Source organism: Diuraphis noxia, unplaced genomic scaffold (assembly GCF_037042655.1).
Source record: "Diuraphis noxia isolate RWA-SAM2 unplaced genomic scaffold, SU_Dnox_SAM2 contig0001, whole genome shotgun sequence".
Lineage (NCBI taxonomy): Eukaryota > Metazoa > Arthropoda > Insecta > Hemiptera > Aphididae > Diuraphis > Diuraphis noxia.
Window position 1 is genome coordinate 67832956 of NW_028301711.1, and position 23032 is coordinate 67855987.

The window sequence follows — 23032 nt, forward strand, 5'->3', positions numbered from 1 at the left end:
CTGAAGTTGAAAATTTAAGCATTATTTCGACTACTTACCGTGTACACACACAAATTAAAATTAAAAAACACAACATTTTAAGATCTAATATATTCATTAAATTATATTATTAGGTATGCATATTATGCGTAAAAATATATTTAAAATGAAGAATAAATATATTCGTTCATAATCAATGACTTGTCCCAAAGTATTATGTATATTGTATTAATACCTATTACCTATATATAATTGAAAAATGTAAAACTTTAATATATTGAAAAATATCCAATTAAAAATCTTCTGATAATCAAATATAACTATATAAATGCTTGTTAGTAATATTTGAATACAATTCTTAAACTGGAACAATATTTTTATTAATTTTTATAATATTATTATTTATTATAATTTATAAATTTATAAGGTACCTACCTATACATACTAGGTAAATATATTACATCATTTTTATATAATAGATATCACTTTAAAACGTTCGTAAATATAAAATAAAATAATAATAAATAAGGTACAATAATTAAAAAAAAAAAAAAAACAAATAATTACACATATTTTCAATTTTTTTATAAAATAATATATTATGAGATGTATTATAACTTAACAAAAAAATTCATTCTATGAATATAATATGTATATTACTTGAAAAGTACAAAAATAGCTCAAAATACTTATTCAGTACCTAATTTGAAGAAAATGTTGGTTATTTAAGTATTAAGTATTCTTAGTGGTGAGAACATAGATAATGCGTATAAATATTTAAAAAAAATAAGATAATTAACTAAAAAAAAATAAATCTTTTTTAATTGACTTTATTCCGGTCTGACAAAATAACCTTCGAGTTACATAAATCGTCATTATTTAGTATAAAAACTTTAAATGTAATTGAATTGATACAAAATAATTTTAAAAATGTTTTGATTCGTATTATAAGTACAAGCTTAAAATAAACCTAGGTACCTATTACAAATTTTTACTCAGTTTTTATTTGAATAAAATTAACCGGTCAACGTATTATAGAAGAAGAACTAAACTTATTTATTAGTTAGTAGTATAAAATTGGTTTTCAATCACAGGTCAGTGCATTATTTATCAATAATTTTCCACCAGACAGTCCAAAAAACGTACAAGTTTGTCATCAGATGGTTGTATCTCGGCGAGTTCGGTCGCAAAACAATCACCCAGAAATGGCAACCCGAACAATGTTATTAGATAATTATTACCAATTGGCGTGTACTGGACGTATTCTGTAGAGAGCCCGTGTTGATGGATCATTCTGTACCAGGCTTGTCCTAGACAAACTCTGCAAATCTTAACTTCGGTCCGTGGCCAGATTTGATGCACTGCGTTGTGTACGTTTTTTTCAAAGTCTACGTACATGGTTTTTATGTTGAATTCGTTGTTGAAAATCGCACAGTAATTTTGAATTGTTTGAAATACTTCTTCGTATGAGCGTTGATGCTTGTTCGGTAACAGTGAAAACAACACCGGAATGCGACTGTTGTTCTTTAAAACATAAACCGTAAATAATATATAAAAAATATCTCTACCATATCGTAATGTACCATCCGTGTATAATGTATCTGACTCGCTAAGAAATTTCAAATTACTTTCCGTACAAAATATTATTATTTCTTTTTCTTGATCGTTTAATAACAAAAATTTATCATTTTCATTTGTTTTTATATCCAAAGACTCTAATGCTGTATGCACTTCATATCTGTTGTGCGGCAATTTCGGAATTACAGAATATCGCGAATCATACATATTGGTATTAATATAAACTACATCAGTATCAGTATATTTTATGATCGCTTTGGTACTGTCGATTGAATTTTTTAAATAGTAAAGAAATAACGAATCAGAACCTTTAAAGATATCTTCAATAGTTTTATGTTTTTGTAATGAATTATTCACATTCCGACTGTTCATTATTTGCACTGGATCTGGACTATGATTTTGTTTCAGGTTTGAACTTAAAATATAACGACTATTATTGAAACATTTAGCAAAAGCATGACATTCTCTGTTTGCAGTACACATATAACTTTCAACACCATTAGGTAACATTTTATCAAAATCAAATTTATAATTATTAATTACTACAATACGTTTGTTTTTTTCACTCGTCATTATATTGCAGTAATTTTAACTACGATTAACACAAATACGTAAAATCTGATGCGAATACGCGGGTTACTTAGATGATGATTGACTAAATACTAAATAGGTTTTATTTTTTCACAATTAAACCGGTGTGCCACAAGAAATGCCTAATATTTGTAATTATGCTGGTAAAATAAGGGGAAAACAGTACCTACTTTATTTCAATACATTTATGTTGAGTGTGCCACAAAAACATGTGAAAATAGTGTGCCGTGAACTAAAAAAGCTTGAGAACCACTGTGACCTATTCTGACAAGCCATCTCCGCTCAAAATCGTTTTTCGTGTACAGTTAAATTATATCATTTAATTTAAATTTAATGCCATCCATTATAACAACCCACTTGTAATCTACTGTAGGTACAGTACAGCGATATTTTTTGTTTGTTTTTACCATTGCTTTTCAAAACAACTGGGAATTTCAAATTTTGACCTCTTCCAACGCTTCAACTATACTCCGTGCCACGAGAGAAGGAACCCGTTTCGCGCATGCAGACTGACGGCAGCTAGCGTTACTAAGCTCTATTTCCCCCACTTTATCCTCTACAGTTCGCGCTTTCGCGTGCATACAGCGTGAAATATGTGATATACAGAGTGATTATATTATATTATAATTTTTAAGATCGTATGTCACGTACAGAACAAAACATTAATTTCCTATCAACACCTAAAACATTTACGATTATATAAGTACACTATCATTCATTACCTATTACATATTTTTCAATTTTGTTTGCCTTACAATTTTTTTTACTCATATATTTGGCGCATATACCGTGTGTTCAATTTTAAAGGTAACAGAAAATATTTCGAACGCATGACCTTGAATTTGATTCGGTTTTTTTTTACAGGATACAGGACATACAAATACATATTTTTTTGATAAATTTAAATTTTTAACTTTTTTTTATCTGCGCATGTGCAGTAAAATAAAAATTTCTTAAATAGGAACCATCATTTTTGACACTGGATTTGGATTGCTCTATTTTTTTGAGCAACTTTGATCTTTACAGTTTGTTGATATCTTCAAAATTGCCAGTTTTATGACGGTCGAAAATTTTAAATCAGTTAATTCGTAAATATCTCATTTTTCAACACTCTATCTTAATTACACATTTATAGGTATTATTAAAACAATTTTTTTTATTAAAACTACAATGTGTATTTATTATTACATAGAATTTATAAAAAAATATCATTATAATTTATTCGTTGAAAAATGTGATATTTACGAATTAACTGATTTAACATTTTCGACCGTCATCATAAAAATGGCAATTTTGAAGATCAATAAACTGTAAAGATCAAAGTTGCTCAACAAAAATAGAGCAATCCAAATCCAGTGTCAAAAATAATGGTTCCTATTTAAGAAATTTTTATTTTACTGCGTATGCGCAAATAAAAAAAAGTTAAAAATTTAAATTTATCAAAAAATTATGTAATTATATGTTCTGTATCCTGTAAAAAAAACCCGAATCAAATTCATGGTCATGCTTTCGAAATATTTCCTGTTACCCTTAAAATTGAACACACGGTATACCAACAACTTAATTTTAATCGATTTTTTTAAAGTATTTTGATCTATAAAAAACACTGTCTTGTAATGGTTCCGTCACCTCTGCTTGGAACATTTCATTTGAGTGAGCCTCAAATAAAGTTTGAAATGACATCAGCCCACTATTACCTTGGTCATCTTCACAGTTGCTGCCAGGCGAGTGACTTGACAGGAAATTGTTCAAGACCAGAGTTCTGTATGAACTTGCAAACATCTGGCAGTTAGGATTATTATTCCTGTAATCTAGAGCACGCAAAGCACCAAACATATTCTCCAATGGATCTTGATTGAAGTTTCTTAATAGTAGAGAATGCACACCATTAGTATCCATTACTTTGACTACATTTTGAAATCCTGAGAAAATAGACACAAAAATGTATATAACAAATTGAATGATATAAATATATTTATGTTTTCATATAATTATAAATTAATTACCTTTCAAAGTTAGTATCCAATTTTTAACTGTAAGAGGCTGAGGTTTACATTTCTGTTTTGTTATACTGTCAACAAAGTACATGGTTTGCATCACTTTAATTGCATTTCTCCATAGTTGGTGGTGGGGCGAATTTTTTGTTACAGCCGTACGATACACCTTTCCATCAACAACTCTGTGGAAGTTACCATTGACAGAATCAAAAATGTGATCAAAAAATAAACAAATATCTGCTGTATCTTTTGCCGTAACATCCATTAATTTCCTTGCTGAAAAAAAGTTATACAAATTAAATTAGTTATATTTACACTGAATATTACATATATATGTGTTCATAATATATTATAAATATTATGTATACAGTTACTTACAAGCTAAAAAATGTAGAATTGCTGCTACCCGTTGACTTAGTACTTGGCAAGCATTTTTAACCTTCATTTTTTTAAATTTAATTTGGTATTACATGTTCTCTAGTGAGTCTTGGTAACATTCTCACCTCTTGAATATTATTGTCTAATTAATACAAATCCATAATATCTTGCCAGCGTGCTTCTTTCCGCTCTCCATTTATTGTACACACAAGATTTTTGTTGAGGAGGTTATTTCTGATTCCTTTAATCAAGTGAGGAGGATCATACAGGTGAATAATTTTGAGGCGCTTATCTCCACATTCAATCTCATAAAAGCTATCATCATAGTTATTTTCATTTTTCCGTAAATAGTATTCTTTAGTATTATCGTGTAATACTCTAATAGCAGCGCTATTGGAAGTTCCTTGGTCACAAATTGAAGCAACAACTTTCAGACCAATAGATGTTACTGCTTGAATCACCATTCTTATTTGGTTGGCCAAATCGTGTTTATTAGTCAAAATGTGTATGATATCGGTTGCTTGTATTTTTTTGTAATACCCTTTATCATGAACACCAAACAATGGTCTGCAAAATTTTGAGTACGTCTTAAACCATTATCTTCGAAACCCATAATAGATCCTACAGAGTGATCGTAATGAAGCTGAGCTTCTAAACTAACTTCATCAAACAATATAACACAAAATTTATCTTTGTTTTTCAAACTTTTAACACGTTCTGCCAAAACTTTCAAAAAAGTGTCATCTAAACCAGTTTTAATGGGTATTTTTGATAAAAGTGTGGATAGCGTTTTTCTCGAAGGTAATGTACATAATTTTGAAAGTAGCCGGTATGATTTTTTAATTTGTTTATACAATGATAAACTTAGTAGCTTTTCCTCTATTGTAAATCGTCTTCCTTTTGCCTTGTTCTGAGTTTCTCTTATTTGAAGTTGAGTGAAAATGGCACCAGTCGAAGTCATTTTCTTTGATACATTAGAAGAAAAAAACTGACTATCCAATTTGGAAGCAGCTGCAAGGCGACTTTTAAAACTAAGGCATCTACTTTTCAAGCGGTTCAGTTGTTTATTCAAAATTATACCGTCTGAGTAAAATTGCTTACACCTTGGTGTTAATTGGCTAATTCGACTGACATTTATTTTACTCAGAGCACCTATAACGAAAAAAAAACATATTTTTATTTATTAATTTTGAATATGATAAAAGCTATTTTTGAAATATTCAAAATAGTTTTTTTGTAAATCTGATTTTTAGGAAAATATTGTTGTCAACAACTTTTTGTTAGGTTGAGTCAGTTATTTTGAAACAATTTGTTTACATTAAAATTTATTTCTTGTTAATCACTGTTACAAGATGCAGCAATTGTTGATAAGCAATTTAAGCACACAAAAATATCATAGCTTTTAAAACTATACCTAACCATATCCCTGAACATGGGAATGATATTATAAATATGGTGCTATTAGTGATTAATAAATTTCAGTTTTTTAATCAGTAGAAAATAATAATTACCATGTTTTTTTAAGCGTTTAATTACAGGATTTTTTTCCATTCTATCTTTAACAACTTTTTGGCATTCATCATGGCTGTACAAGCATATTAATAGGCAAAAATCTTAATTATACAAAATAAGCTAAGCATCCAAGACAATATTTATAATACAAAGCAAAAATATGAACTATAAGCATAAATAAATCATACATACATAGCACAAGTGAATCACTGAGTGGTTCTATACCAGATATATCAAAATCATTACTCTGGTCGTTGTTAAAAGTATGATTTGAACAAGGAGACTGCACTACTTTATTTGACAAATACGATGTTGATGGATCAACAGAACTCAAACATTCATTCATTGGGTCAGTAAGAGTTGTATGAACTTCAGAAATACTTTTAACTGGAAAATAGTGTAAAAAGTGAATACCATTGGAAAAAAATTGACTTATGAAAGTATAAATATGTAATGAAAGCATACCAGATGGTTGATGCTCACCGTAAGTCGAGCTGTGAGTAGACCATGAAGACTGGGTGTTCACAAATGATTCACATTGTAAGGGTTTTACTCCAGAATCACTGAGTGGTTCAACGGCAGACATATCAAAATCATTACTCTGGTCATTGTTAAAAGTATGATTTGAACAAGGAGACTGCACTACCATACTTGACCCAGATGGTATCACATTTATAGCTATAACAGAAGTATGATTAAAAATAAGACTATCCAGCTATAATTATAATTAATATTTTAAATTACACTTATTTGACATGTTCAATGTAGAGTATGCATTCGCATTCAGAGCTTTAGTGCCAGGACTTTTTGTATCAGTGTCAAAGTGGGCATCACATATTCTTTTTTTTATGTACACATTCTCAGGTGTCATATTATTTAGGTCTACAATTTCCATCCACTTTAGTAGCCGTCCCTTATATAATCGTGGGTTTGGAAAACGATGAGAAATTACATCTAAAAAAAAATATTAATTTTTGTATTACATTGGATTAGAAAATTAACTAACTAGTTATGTTAGAAAGTTAAAAATAATTATCTTTTTACCTAGTTTATGCTTAGTGTCATAGTGTATACTTATCCAAAAGTAAGTTTGTGTAGGTCTTTGTGGTTATTTATCAGTTATTATAAAGATAATTTAGCTCTAACATTGTACAAAAATATTATGATATTTATCTTAATGACTTATGTGTGGTGTAATTTTCCTTGATAAAATGTAATAGTTAAACAAAAATAACAAAAATAAAAGGTGGGTTTATACATAGACAAGTATGTATACTCGTACATTAAATATTATCATTGATTAAATGTATTTATATTTTACAACTTACCAGAATGAAATTATAATAACTAACTTAAAATCATAAATGTATAAATGTATTATAATTCTATTTGTCATCGGGACATGACAGATTTACAAATATAGTGAAAACATAATGTTTTTTTGACTTTAAATTGCCTATCTATTGGCAATTGAAAAATTGGCTTCTAAAATTTATTTGACTACTTTTTAATTGCCTATCAATTTTTCCCACATAATACAATTATTTTGTAATCATAATTCCTATAACCTAAATTATTAAACGAAAATTGTATTGTTTTTGTTAATTTTTGTGATGAACTACGAATTGGTAATCACAGAGCTATAGATAATATCGACAGCCATGTTTAAACACAAATTACAGCAATGACCTATAGGACAATAGACCACTGGGCCATCCCTATCCACATTTCAGTTGATTTATTCATGCATAAAACTAAAAATTACCAACCTTTATAACTGCATCCGGCTATGCAAAATTTATACGAGTGCCTAGTCATTTTGTTTAATTGAGATGATCGCGCAAAACAGACGACAGTATAGATACCTACTCAAAAAAAAAAAATTAATAACAACACAATTATCACTGAACGTTAAACCGGTATACTTGTTTATGTCTGTAACACACAGAAAAAAAATATATCACGATTTGAAACTTCACAACAGTTAACGATGAACTTTCAACTTTCAAAAATTTAAGAAAAATCCGTTACGTAATTACGTCTACGATTTACGAATTACGAATATCATGGCAGTATTGGCATTTGGCAATACTCGTCTACAGTCGTTTTCGGTCGCCGCTAAAGCAGTGGCGTAACATTAATTCCCCTTATCATTAAAACTAATGCATACTTGGCTGCCTCATAAGTTTTAGTGAGATTTGTCTGATGAAATCCTATAATTTCATCTTTGGGAAGTGAATAATACAAATGAGTTTTTAAGGACATTTCATCAGCACATAAGATGCAGTCAAGGGCCTCAGTTTTAAAGGTAGAAATTTTGAATTTTACAAAATCAAATAAAAAATCATTTAACCCAGGAATCAGTTCATATTTTGAAGTAACTCTTCTTAAAGTTCTAACTGAAGGTAGGCTTAGGATACTTTTCAAAAATCTATACACAGATGGGCCTAAGAAGTAGATTGTTAACGCTAATTGCTTCATATCATGAGGGTTTCTTGTTTTGCACATTAGATTAGATTTCACAATCGTTAGTACAGTGGGTGATAAATGTTGTTCACACAATGAGAGTAAATTTTCAACAGTATTAAACTCACTTAGCTGATTGCTCAAGGCCAGGATAGTTTTTTCAGCTTTGAGACGAGCTTCTTTTTCAATCTTCAATTGTTGCCGTAATAAAACTTTTCTGGGTGTTTTCTCAGACCAAGATTTTAGAGTTTGGCAACCTTTTGAAGAACCTAAATCATATTCATATAATTTTAATTAGCACATAGTAAATTGTAAATAAACAGTTTAGTAAAATTGTTTGATTAAATCTTACTGGGACCTGTGAAATCTGAAGGAGAATCTAAATATGTAGATTTTTCACTAGAAAACGATGATGTTCCAGGAGAAATAGCGTAGTCAATACTATCAGGTACTACTAAACAAAATTTAAGAATATTATATTAAATAATTCTTAAAAATGGATCTCTATGGAAATCATATTAACTCACCAGGTGAACCAGGTAATGGAAGAGCCAGTATTTCATTGTTACCATATGCTACTGTGGTACATGATTTTGAAGAACCTAATAATGTATAAAGTTAGCAATAATAACAAATTTTAAAATAAATATAAAAATATATTTACCAGGATCATCACTAATGTTTAGTGGAGTATTTGAGCCACAAGACACAGTATTACTCGAACTGGTACAGGTTCTAACTTTCTCACTAGACAAGTCTGTAGTACTCACGTCACAATTATCTGAATATAAAAAAAAAAAAAAAAGGTTATTTGAAAATATTATTGCTGCTGAATGTCATATTAATTCTTATATACCTGGAAATAGTGTAGGTATAGCATCGGGTTTTAACCTGTTCTCTAAAAAGTTTAAAAACATAATTTTTTCAAAATGTTTTCCACATAATTTAACATTCTTTTGGGATAGAGTGTCAGCTGGTAGTTGACAGCGTTCTAACCAAATTTCACGCCTAAAAAATGTAACAAAAAATAGCTTGTTTATACTACAAAACACAATTGACTTGGTACTAGTTATATATTGTACACAGTTCTGTTTTAATTTTGTTTTCTTAGTATAATAGATCTGTCTTATTGTTTATTAGACCAAGAACATTAGGTGTTTAATTGTGTAACATTATATTGTAAATTTAACAAGTACCATTGACTTGTTTAATACTTAACATTATTATAAAACAAAATACTTACCGAGCAGGATCTTTAGGAAAAGAAAAAAAACTAATTGAATCTTTTAGAATTTTCATTTCCCCGCACGATTTTATAATACATTTGAATGAATATCCACTCTTACGAGACATTTTAACAAAATGTAGATATTATGCACAATGTTCTTCGAAAAAACACAAACCACAACTGAGCAGTTTAAACGTAAAACGTGTAACAAATGCTTGTTTTTTTTAGTAACCTTAAATTATGAACTATGATAACAGTTTTTTACCTGATAACACTTAATTGATAAAAGTAGCCAACGGGAACATGGCCGCCACGTTTTTGTTTACATTGAAAGTGTCTTTTCTGATTTAATCTATTCTGTGATATTATTAACAACATTAACTCAATGCTACCACTTTTTTTTTTTGAACTATGAACTGTTAAGTTACAGGTACTGAAACAGTTCAGAACAGTTCATCAAAGTGAATAGTTCAAATGAACTATTCGTTCACGAACTTAACATCTCTAGTGTTAATTGTTAAGAGTAAATCTGTAAGTATTCCTAAAAGATGATGGAGAATATCGAGTAAGTACATGTTTTTTAAACTTTAGTTATCACACATTATGACATGTGACACATAAATACATCCCGTTACATTGTTGAAATGCATTCGCGCTGATGGCGAATGCCAAAAGCTCCGATTTTTCATAATGTGTATTATATGTACCGATTTATTCGTAACCAACTAAATTTCTTTTTAGTATTAACAGACATGTTTGTAATTTCTATACTTTTAATTATTAGTGAACCTCCCAAAAAGCACCAAAGAAGGCAAAATTATTCTCCTGATGAAAAATTGCGGCTCGTAAATATTTGTCACATGTACAAACACATAAAAGAGAACAAAATTACCGATGCAGTTTCGTAGAAGCAAAAATAAGATGCTTGGAAATCAATAACAAATGATTTCAATTCAAATTTTACTGTATTCCGTGAAATGCAGTCATTAAAAAATTTGTACGATAATCGTAAAAAAAAAAAATACTTGTAAAGTCATTGCTCAAAACCGTAGTGAAGTATATAAAACTGGAGTTGGAAAAATTGAAACGCCAGCAATCTCAACAATAGACATAGCTACTCTAGAAGTTATGAATGCTACTTCTGTGAATGGTCACAATTACAATTATGATGAAGACCAGGTTACTATAAGCAATGATATCATTTTATCAAATATTTAGTTTGAATATGAAGAAAGTGATGTGAGTACTTTTTATTTTACTCTACGGGCCAGTTGTACCGTCTACGGTTAAACTTCAATTACGCTTAATCAGCTGATAACAGATATTTAACCTTGCAAATTCGGCCAATTAAACTCCGGTTAACTTTAATCAGAGACGGTACAACTGGCCCTATATGATATTATTCACTCATATTAATTATTCATTAAAAGTCTAATAATCAGACTTCAGATATTTAATAACAAATTGTCTTCTACAAATACAGAAAAAAAATGTACATGTTTTTAAATCTAATTTGTATAAATAAAAATACCTACATTTTAACATTTTATTAGAAAATAATATTATGTTCAATTTGGTAGGCAGTTTATTATTTTATTGTCAATATGAACAAGAAAAAAAGTGGCCGTTGGTGTGATCATAGGAGAGATTTTAAGTTAAAGTTAGTTTTTTTTATTTAGGGCATTGTTAAAGATTCGGCTTTTCACTAAACAAATTTACTAATTAATGCTGTATCTATCTCAAACTGAAGTATACCTAAACAATTTACACACTTATTATTAACCATTCATATCAATAATAATCAAGGCTATATTTGTACCTATTATACATTTTTTTACCATAATATACTGTATATCAATTTATTTTATACAATATAATATGTAATTATTTTTATTATTTTATGAGTATTGGCCTATAAAGATTATTTATTATTATTAAATATAAACTTAGAAGATATTTGTTATGTACTATGTTTTAGATTTCAAACAATGAAATATCTATTTCTAAAATTAACATTTTTTGTAGAATTGAATTTTTACACAGTTACGTAATACAAGGTTATATTATTGTAGAATCAAATTCCAAAAGAAGTTGTAGATTAGAGTGCTAATAATATGTGGGCCAGTAATTTACAAACAAAACCAAATACAAAACTAACAACTACCAAGAATATCAACAAAGAATGGGTAAACCGAAGAAGACCGTCTTATAGCCCAACTAGAAATGTAGCCAAGAAATTTGAAGAAGTAGCAGAAATGAAAAAACAAATAGCCAAACAACTGCTAGCAAACTTAAGACTCAAAGAAGAAAAAGATAGAGAGGAACATCTACTTCGAAAGGAGCTTCTCTTAATGGAGTGAGAATTTTAAAAAAAGGAATTGGGTTTAAAGTAATTATTTATTGCCTCTATTACCTTATTATTAAATTATTAAAAAACAAACTGTTAAAGAATTTAATTAAATTAACCAATTTATTAAAAATAATTAATTCACCAAATTATGAATAAAAAATTAATTTATGTTCCTATATGTAAATTGAAATTGTTTTTTTTTATTAAGTTTGTATGTAACTTTATATAGACTTTATTATTAAATGTTGATAAATAAATAATTCATTAACTTTTAAATAATTTATATAGTATAATAATTATAATCATAATTATTTATATATCAAACATTTATATTATTTTTTATTTTTCAGAAATATTGCACATTCTGCTTTTGCTTCTCCAGCTTCGACTTAATTCCATGCAAGTGGGATCAACTACTCTTATTTTTGCTCAACCTACCATCATATTCCTGCTATAACCTTGTTTCTATTTTTTCCTCCAAATTTGACTTTCATAATCTCTTTTTATTTCTACATGCTGTTTCAATCAATTCTATTATTTTTAACCCATATTTTTATAGTACCTCTCTCCATTATTCAAGCTTGCCTTCAACAACTTGTTATATTAGCTTTCAAAACTACATCAGCTGCATTTAAGCTTCTAATAAATAAAATATATTTTTGATATAATTAAATGTGTAATTTTTTCTATCATGTATTTAATATGAGTACCTTCCTAATTATGTATTTGGTTTATAGTTATCGTTAACGGTTACTGATTTTAATAATTTTAAGTAAGTGATCAATTAGAATAAAACTAATTAGATTTAAAATATTTTTGGAAAAAATTGTGTTTAACATTTTGTTTTTCTGGTATAGTCACACTGATTAGCCAACGGGAAGATGGCTGCTACGTTTTTGAATATTGGGTATCTTTACTGTGTTAAATTTTATCAGTGTCCGGCCCCTGATAATATAGTTCGTGAACGTCTTTTGAATTTGAACTACAGTAGTGGTCACCACACTCACGAACTAAAATATATTATCTTAGTTCGTGGTTCGAAATATGGCGATAATGGACATTAACTAGATAAGATATCTTGTTCAAAATCAGATATAAAATATAATAATATTATACCTACCTATAGATTTCTGTTATCTGTTGATACTTGATATTATTGAAAATCGTTACCTGCGATTATGCTAGCTGCTAGCCGTAAATTTTTATACATATAGATAGTTAACGCTTAAAATATACCAAGTAATAATCTTACAATGATATTCAATTTGTATATATATGTATAAACATTAGGGTTTTTTCGCATCATAAATTGAACTTACTGACCAATTTGAAATACCAAAACCAAAAGGTAGGTATTTGGAACAACTCTGTGGAAAAAAATTGGAAAAGAGTTAAATACCAAATTACCAAATGGTAAATACCGTCGTCTTTCTGTTCGGATCTGAAATCGAGGCTTGCGCTATTATTTCATTTTCTTCAATTTCGCTAAACCTTTTCCTCAGTTGATTTTTGAGAGAAACCGCAATTTGGTTAACTTCATAAGGCAAAGATATGTCATTAACGTAAGTTTCCATTGTCTGGAACATAGAACTAACTAAAACTATTACTTTTGACACAGACACTGTTTTTTCAGAACTAACTTCAATTGTGACTTCATTAAAAATTTGCAATACTTCAATGGCCTTTCAACTATATCCCATTCTGCTGGAGTTAAGACTACAATGTTAGTTTGTAAGACAGCTAAAGTTGAAATTACAGCATCTTTGATGGAGACAATTCTCTTCAACATATCAAATGTTGAATTCCATCTAGTCATACAATCTTGTTTTAATTTCAACGTAGGTAGTCCCATTTGAGTTTGTGTTGAATTAAGTTTTACTAATGCATTACTACTACGTTTAAAAAACTCAACAATTTTTTTTACTTTAGCTACTATGACTGAAATATTCTCAAGAGAGTGTTGAACAACAAGATTAATGGAATGGGCAAAACATCCTACTTGTCGATAATGTAATTGACGTACAGCATTAGAAATATTTGAAGCATTATCGGTAACAATGGCTACAATTTTATTATTAATTTTCCATTCACCTGCTATTTTTTTTAAAAAGGCAGCTAGATTATCAGACGTGTGCCGTTGGTCAAAATGTTCACAGCCAAGACAAACTGAAGACATTTTACCATCACAATCAATAAAGTGAGCTGTAACTGCCATATAGCTCCTATTATTTATGCAAGTCCGTCCATCCGCTGTTAATGAAACTGCACTTGCATTTTCAACTTTTTTTTTTAAAACTTCTAATGTTGAATTGTATAATCGGGGAATCAAATTTTTTGATACTGTCTGGCGAGAAGGAAGTTCATATCCAGGGTTCAACATATTTACGAATTTTCTAAATTCTTTATCGTCTACTATGGAAAACGCATAGTATCTGTATCATGAAAAAAAAAAAAAAAAAATTGAAAATATGGCGTTGAAAAGTATTAAGCTAATCTGATCTTATTTATACTATTAAAGAGCTTTCAGAAAATGTGGGTATAAATACAAAATTTTTAAATGTTTTGAGTGTTTAAAATTTTTTAAAACCAGTAAATATCTAATTGTAGTATTGTAGTTATATGTAGGAATTCAAAATATAATATTACTTTAAAATATAAGTACTTATTATTATTCTTTTTCTTTCTAGTCAAATGAAAATGTATTAATAATTTTAATATGATTAAAAATAAAAAAATATGTAATTACCCTTTAACAATCATCTTTGTAACTTGCTCATCAATTTGTTTTGATCTACTGACAGCCATAGGTTTTTTATTTTGCATAAAATGCATAATGATACTTTGGATGCGAGTTGGTTGGTTCGATTTAACACTACTAGTACCACGAACAATTAATGTTTCTACTGGTGAACCTGCTTAATTAATCATTTAAAATAACATAAAGAGTTTTAATAATAAAAAATTTAAAAGAAATATAATAGTAAAAAATAATTTATTAAAAATACCATGATCTGCAGGATCATCTACACGACTTTCATCACTAGTCACTACTGCTTTTGATAGTATTACAGTGGGATGTACAGTTTTTAAGTGGCGACTCAGATTGCCAAAAGATCCACCAGAAACACTATACGTGTTACCACAATACCCACATTTGGCTTTGCTATTTTCCACTTCAGTAAAGTGATTCCACATATCACTCCTTTTACGTGGTGCCATTATTAAAACAATTTATTAAATATACTTTTAAATAAGATGTTTTTAATTAAAATAATTAAATCTGTAAAATTCACTACGCTCAATTAAATAAACACTGTTCACTGTTAAATGCAAATACAGATACTGCAATAATTATTGGTATATTAATGCATACAGTCATAAAATATACTAATACTATAGTTATACATGGTATAGTTTCAAATTTGTGCATGATTTTACATGTCTACTCTTGTAATTTTACAATATTATTACCACTCATATTATTGTTTAAAACAGTTATATTACTAACCTTATTATATAAGATTATTATCATTATGTAGAAAAAAATACTTGTTTTAATCTTTTGACTTGTATAACATTAAAATTTAACAGAATACTAATTTTGTGGTATTCAAAATGTTGCCACTTCTCACATAATTAATGAATATTTTAGGGATAAGGGATGTAATTTTAATTGAATTATAAAAGTAATAACAACACAATAGCATAACATTTTAAGTATTTATTATTGAATGTAAATAACAATAGAAACAAATAAAGTATTATACAAAAATATTAAAAATTATATATTAAAAAAAAATCTTCGCCATTTCTTCCTGTATTACTTAATTAACTATTGTAATTAATTTTTGTATTAGTAAGTAATAATATTAGCTAATAGCCAAGTACATAAATATAAAAACAAGATACAAATAAATAAAATAAAGAAGTATATTTATTGCATGATAATAATTGTATGTCTATTGTCTATTATAAATAAGTACCCATATCCAGTATCCACTATTTTATATATTATGTTCAAATAGAATAATTTTAAACATAAAATAAATGGTTCTATATAGTTCATAATACAAAAATGGAATCAATATTTCCATTATTAGGTCCAATAGTTGGTCTCCATAGTATGATAACCGAAAAGTACCAACATTTTTATTAATATGGTTATTGTTTTTGAATTAATGACTTTTAATAGTCAATAATTTCATCATTATTTGTACACTAAATTAAATATTTTTCTGTAATATATTATGAGCTAAACTCAGTAGGACAGATTTGAACATTAATTTATTGATATAGATTGTAGTATTATAGAATTAGCATTATTTTATAGTACATACAATCAATTAATTAAGTAAAAAGGAATTAAAAGCGAAATAGATTCAAATTGCCCTAAGTACAGGTACCTATTACCTAGTGAGTTAGTAGTGTGAACGGTATACGGACATACGGTATACCATCCGAACCTTTAGTAGGTACTTTTAAAATAGTATATAATTATTTATATTGTGTATCATCAGATTGTGAACAGCTGTTTTCAGGATTTTACTGGTATTGATAAAATGATAGTATCATAAAACGAATAGTTCATTTATCATTACTCATTAGTTAATTTAGTACATTGCCAAATGCCAAGTTATATGACTATGATCTATAGTTTCATACAACTAGTGAACTGTGTGAACTGAAGAATAGTTCATTTGAACTATTCACTTAAATGAACTGTGAACTGACGAACTATTCACAAAAATGAACTAAAAATTCCATCTCTGATTAACACAAATGACAAATGTCTGTGAAGCACCAAATACTGTAAATGATAATACAGGAAACTTAATGATAATATGGTTAAAACTCGTTGCCCTCAGTTTCAATGGTGGTTGCCTATGTAGAGCCCCTTTTGTACCTTACTAATAATACTACTTGATATATTTTGTAAGTTTGTATTTTGTTTTAATAAATAATAATTAATAATGCTATTTTATATAATCTGTGCTATTATGTTATCCATGGTCTTTGTTTCTTTATGTAACTATACATTAATATATACTGTGTAACTATATACAAATAACATATCAATCAATTGTTGTATCATTTTACAGTCTATACTAGTACTAGAATATTGAAGGTACATAATACTGGTCAGAATAGCAATTTTTCATGTACAAAATAAAATATTGTTATCAACTAGAAGTTGTGAGTTAAAAAAATTTAGTACTTGTACTTTATATAATTTTTCTACAAAGAAATTTAAATTTATTATTGGAATCTGTTAAATAAATTTGAAAACATATTCATCACATATATCCATGAGAATAAATCTTCTATGTGAAAAAATGCTACTGTTCAGTAAAGACAAAACAGTTATTTTAAATTAGCTATTATTCTATTTAATTTGAAAATACTTTCAGTGTAAGAAATAAATAATATTTTATTTTTTAAATTCTGCCATAATATATACTTTATTTATAAAGATATTAATTTATTAAGGATTTAAATAAAAAAATTGTCATATCAGATATTTTTTTATCTAGGGGGTGACAGAAGACTATGAAAAATATTAAATACAATAAAATGTAATAATAATAAAATCAACTTGTAATAATTTGTATAATATACAAAATAAAAAAATATTATTATCCATAATAAAATAATGGCACAGTATATTAATAATAAATTTGATTATAAATGAGCTATTTTCTTCAATTTCTTATTTTTAGTTTTCATTTTATAATTCTGTATGGCAGTGTTATTAAAATTCTTCACATAAGCATTTATTAAAACATTAAGTAATTTTTCAATGAATTTTGATTTACATGTTAGACAAATATGTAATGTTCTGATGTATACAATTTCAATAAAATTTACCATTCTGCTTTTTATGTTGTGTTTTGATTCAAACAACAATTGTTCAATATTTGAATTAAATAAAGATGTTATTCTTTTACTATAATCAATGGTTGCATCAAGTGGATATAACATGTCTGAGTTTTCATAACTTTTAATATCTATACAAATATTATCTTGACTATAAGCATTGAGTATAGATAGTACTATCTAAAAAATATAAATATAGTAAATAAATATAAATATAGTACTATCTATACTCAATGATACTAGGTCGTGATTACAGAGCAGAAACAAATCGCCGTCGCCTGTTTCCAAGAGCGGTGTCATCTTTAGTGGGTGCATTATAACTATTGCTATTAGGTATTCTAATGACACTGTTTCAATGTTATACCAAACTACACGTAAACATAAGTTACACTGTACAAATTGTATGAGGTTAATTATTCTTTTCTTAATAGATTATGAAATGATTAATTTTGCTATGGACTAGCGTCCCGCATTGTCTAGTTCACGGTCAACTAGGTACCAGCCGAACCAAGATAGGGTAGGATGCGACCAACTTTGTAATTATAAGAGAGAAAGCATTTCGTGGAAATCATTAACGTTAGGGCAACACGAAATCATGTGGTTAGACGACTATGAAAGATCGTTGATAGGTGTGCACAGGATGTGGGGTTATGCATCATTACAAAAGTTACAAGAAACAATGTCATAAAGTAATATTATAATGTATATTTTTTCATAATAATAATGTTAATAATAATATAAATTATCGAAGTCTGTAGCCGCATGGGATACGCATTTAGCTCGTACGTGGGCGAGTGGCATTTCCGTCAATCTAAATAACTTTACCACATCCGTGAGAACAGCGACAAGAGCAAGTAGACTATGGGGAGTAGAGGGTAGCACTATATAAGAGACCCCGAAACGGCCTGTATTCAGACGCGACTTGACCAGACTAGCCAGAGCACCTTCACGCCAGTCTGTTGTTTAATTTAATCCATTGGACTTAGAAAATTTCTTATAAACAATATTTTGAACTTAGAAAATATTCGAATCAAACCGAATTTATTCTATCATTCAGAATACTTAACTTACATTCAGCTTTCATGTTATAAATAAATATATGTTTTATCACAATAAATAACCAATTAATCTAATTATGAAGAATTCTACGTTGTGTAATTAACTCAAGAGTCACCTTCCAAACATCATCCTTGACTACTGATACCTGTAGGCGACGTGATCACTACAATTTCCACAATGGCGTTTCTCAAATAACTTGGCACTAATTGTAGTAACAAGTAACAATATTACATAATGTCATATAGTGATATCATATATTAACGTATAGCTTCATGCTTATTAGAAACAATACTAAGTATATTATTTTAAATGAAAATACCAATTGTTCGTTTCATATTACTATTCAAATACACCAAAAGTATTTTTTCTAACAAATTAATTGAACTATTCACATTAATACTTTTGTTCTTTTAACACATTCATTTCAACACCACCATTATGTGTATCTTAAATGTATTGTTTTCTTTATTATCAGAAGGGATACATTCCATAGGCTATAATTTATTTTATTCATGTTACATATATATTTTATTTCAGTTTTAATTATTCAACAAATGGTACTAATGAACTTTTTTCAGTCTTTTGTGTAACTCACTATGATATACAGCTTAAATGTTACTAACTAAATGATTGTAACATGCTCTCTATACACTGTTTTTAATTTATTTAATGTGTTGTGCTTATTACATTCCCTATCGGTGAGCTGAATCTTAGATACTTAGTAAGTTACATGTCATTGATATGTAGTTAATCATTATAATAACACATACAAAACATATGTTGACTGTTTAAGCTAATAATATTTGGAATTTTTATTACATATCTCAACAGACTTTCTTTAATACTATAGGTAGTTCAATCAGTCCTTGAGATTGTGGCATCAGACGGTGAACTGGAAGCGGACGTAGCAATCCCTGGTAACAACGGGTTGGAGATAGAAGTTGTTGAAGTCCAAGTGGAACAGATAATGATGGACCTAGATGAAGAAGAAATGCTACAAGAGGAAGTGGTACAAGATGACATTGAGTATGTTGATTTACTTCCTGCTGACGCAGAGGCAGAATTTGAATTCAGGGATATATTTGACGTTCCACTAAAAGAAGAAGTTAGTAAATACATCTTATTAAAATAAAAATAAACATTTATAACATTATTCTTAATAACTGTGCATTTTAATTACAGTTCGTACCGATTTCCTCCTGTTGTACCGAGAGCATGGGCCCCCTTGAGAGACCGCCCAGCTGGCATTCAACACGAACTTCCAGAACGGCATGACATGGGATCATTGAATGTTGTCTGCATGCACTATGGTGCCCGCCATTTCTTCTGCGAGCGTACTTCAATGGATCATTTTTCTACGTGTTGCAATAACGGTCAAATGGCTATTACGGGAGACCGTGTTTTGGGTCCACCACCAGAATATTAATTCGTTTATTGGTATTCGCAGGTAGCAAAACATTATTGAAAAGAAATCCGCCGGTACAACGGCTGAGGGTGAGTTGCGGCCTGACCTTTCGTTTTCGGTGTTGGAGACCGGTGAATTCCGGCCCGATAATATTTTAGGTATAGGTTAGTTGCGGCCCGAGTAATTATCATTACATATGTACCTTACTTATATAATATATATTATATTATATACCTATCACCTATGTACCGTATAAACGAATAACGATAAACGAAATGTTCAATACGTATGGGAAGTTATATTTTTGTATACTAGGTATAATATGATAAAGATAATATAGATCGTTTTATCTTATTATCTGCCATATATGGCTTACATTATGAAAATGCTTTGATTTTTTTTGGACATTATTATCATAATATATTACACCAATTATACTTTAATTTATTTTTTATTTTTTAATATTATGTCATAATATTAATATTTATATTATATTCTATAATTTTATGAATACTTTTATTTTCTTTACGACCAACGACCAATATTAATATAAGAACGACAATTTATAATAGAAAATACCTACATAATATCGTGATGTTTATATACTATTACTATATATAGACATATAGTATATAATATATATATGTAATATATACACTATTGTATGGCCGCAATTCGTACGTACCTTTCATAAATCCGAGCCGCAACTCGTACGTACCTCTCATAAACCCGGGCCGCAACTCGTACGTTATTTAGGGTTTGGGCCGCAACTCACCAACACTGGGTACAACAACACTCTGGCATTTGCGGCGTTCTCCACTGATCTAAGCCCAAGGCGTTTGCCAGGGCAGGGACCAAGAGTATTCTCCGTTCACGGTCAGGTGTATCGTAGGATTAGTAATGATGTTGTCAGAAATGAACTAATGCAACTGAGGTATTGCGAGTTGTATTTTATTGAATCAAGGGCAGCAAATCAGATTCGCATGGCATAACAGCCACGTGAACGACCATTATTGGAGAACTTGCTTACAGACTTAGACAGTATGTCACGGCGAATCAATCCATGTGCAGTGGCTTTCAAGTAATATATATACTACTTTAAATTATTAACATAATTACATATTATTTAGCAAAATAAGTACATCACACTTATTAACATATTTGTAATCAAATAACAATAATACTTCAACATTGTATTGTTTAAAAAATTATTACACGCAGGTGGTTTTTTATTACAGATGTACATATGCGATCAGTACGTTCGCATGGAAGCGAACAATCTACGTTACATTCGAGACAATCAGAATCATCTTTGCTGATGCCTATCAAGGCATTTTGGACCATATTAACCAAGAGCTCCACCTAGACGAAATCAATCCGGTCGGCCGCAGGACAATTCTGCCTTCAACGTTTATAGGTGGCCCTCGGTACATAAAACATTACCACGACGCAATGGCCATTGTGCGTAAGTACGGAAAGCCTGACTTATTCATAACATTTACGTGTAACCCTAGGTGGTCAGAGATAGTAGATAACATTCCAAGTTGGTTGAAGGCCCTCCCCATGGGATCCACCTTGTCGTGGCGGGGAGGCTTGCGGGCTCTTAACTGAGTCTTACAAAGCGATCCCGGTCTAAATTTGATAAAAACACAGAGCCTGACCTTAACTGCAGGTCGGGCAGATCTGGTCCACCTGCAAGCGCTGCAAATGGACATAGGTGAAGGTAACAATGACTTAAAATCCCCCTGGCGGCAGGGCTAAAACGCAAGGGAGAGGCACCCTTCAAAAACCTACAAATGGAATGTCGAGAACAGAAATTTGGTTACCACACCAGGGGATTCGGTCCCCCAGGTGCCGGCAGCAGTGAGTGGATCAGGGGTAAAAGCCGGGTCCAACGTAGCGGGCTCACTGCGGTCGTCATCAAACGACCGTGAGGGTACGGCGGTAGCCAGCCTAGCCCCCGTAACTCCAAAAGCCACTAGAGCTGAGACAGCCGTGTCCCAAAAGGGCACGCAACAGCCAACTGCGGGTGTCCGCGTAGAGTCTCTGGCCTCGGCCATGAGCACCCTCAAAAGTCAGCTCGTCGAGCATCAGAGCGCCCTTAACTCAATGCTGGAGAAGGCCAGAATTCTCTAAACAATGAGCGCCAAATCGAAGAGCCTCCAGGTACAGGCGGCAATCAGTGAAGTTCTAGGGGCGATCGATTCGATCAGGAATTCACACGACAATGTAGTAAAGGCTTTCAGGACCTCAATGCGCTCTGCTCAGGAGAATGCAGGATCATGCCCGCTGCTCAACCACGGTGCCCAGTCAGCCGCAACTTCGACCCCTTGTTGCAGTACGACAACAGCATCCCAAACTGAGTTTCCAACAGAGGCGAGCGCAAACCGCCCGGAGAACAGGGATGCCTCTACGAGCACCTCACCAATAGTCCACGAATCCACCCCATCGAAGAGGCCCAAAGGTCAACAGTGGCAGAAAAAGCAACGGCAACCCCAGCACCCATCTCAGAGTCAGACGAAGCCTTCTCCACGCCAGCTCCAGCAATCCCAGCAAGCTCAGTCATGGCAGCAGCTCCCGCACTCTACAGCCAGCTCTGAAACAGCCCCAAAGAG

At 30.1% G+C, this 23032-nt stretch overlaps 2 pseudogenes; one reads left to right on the forward strand and one right to left on the reverse strand.

Moving 5' to 3' along the window:
* LOC149061434 (uncharacterized) overlaps positions 1 to 21502 on the forward strand; it is a 116441-nt pseudogene extending 94939 nt beyond the window's left edge.
* On the reverse strand, positions 1090 to 4987 carry LOC107171025 (uncharacterized; annotated as a pseudogene).
* Positions 21503 to 23032: the final 1530 nt, after the last annotated feature.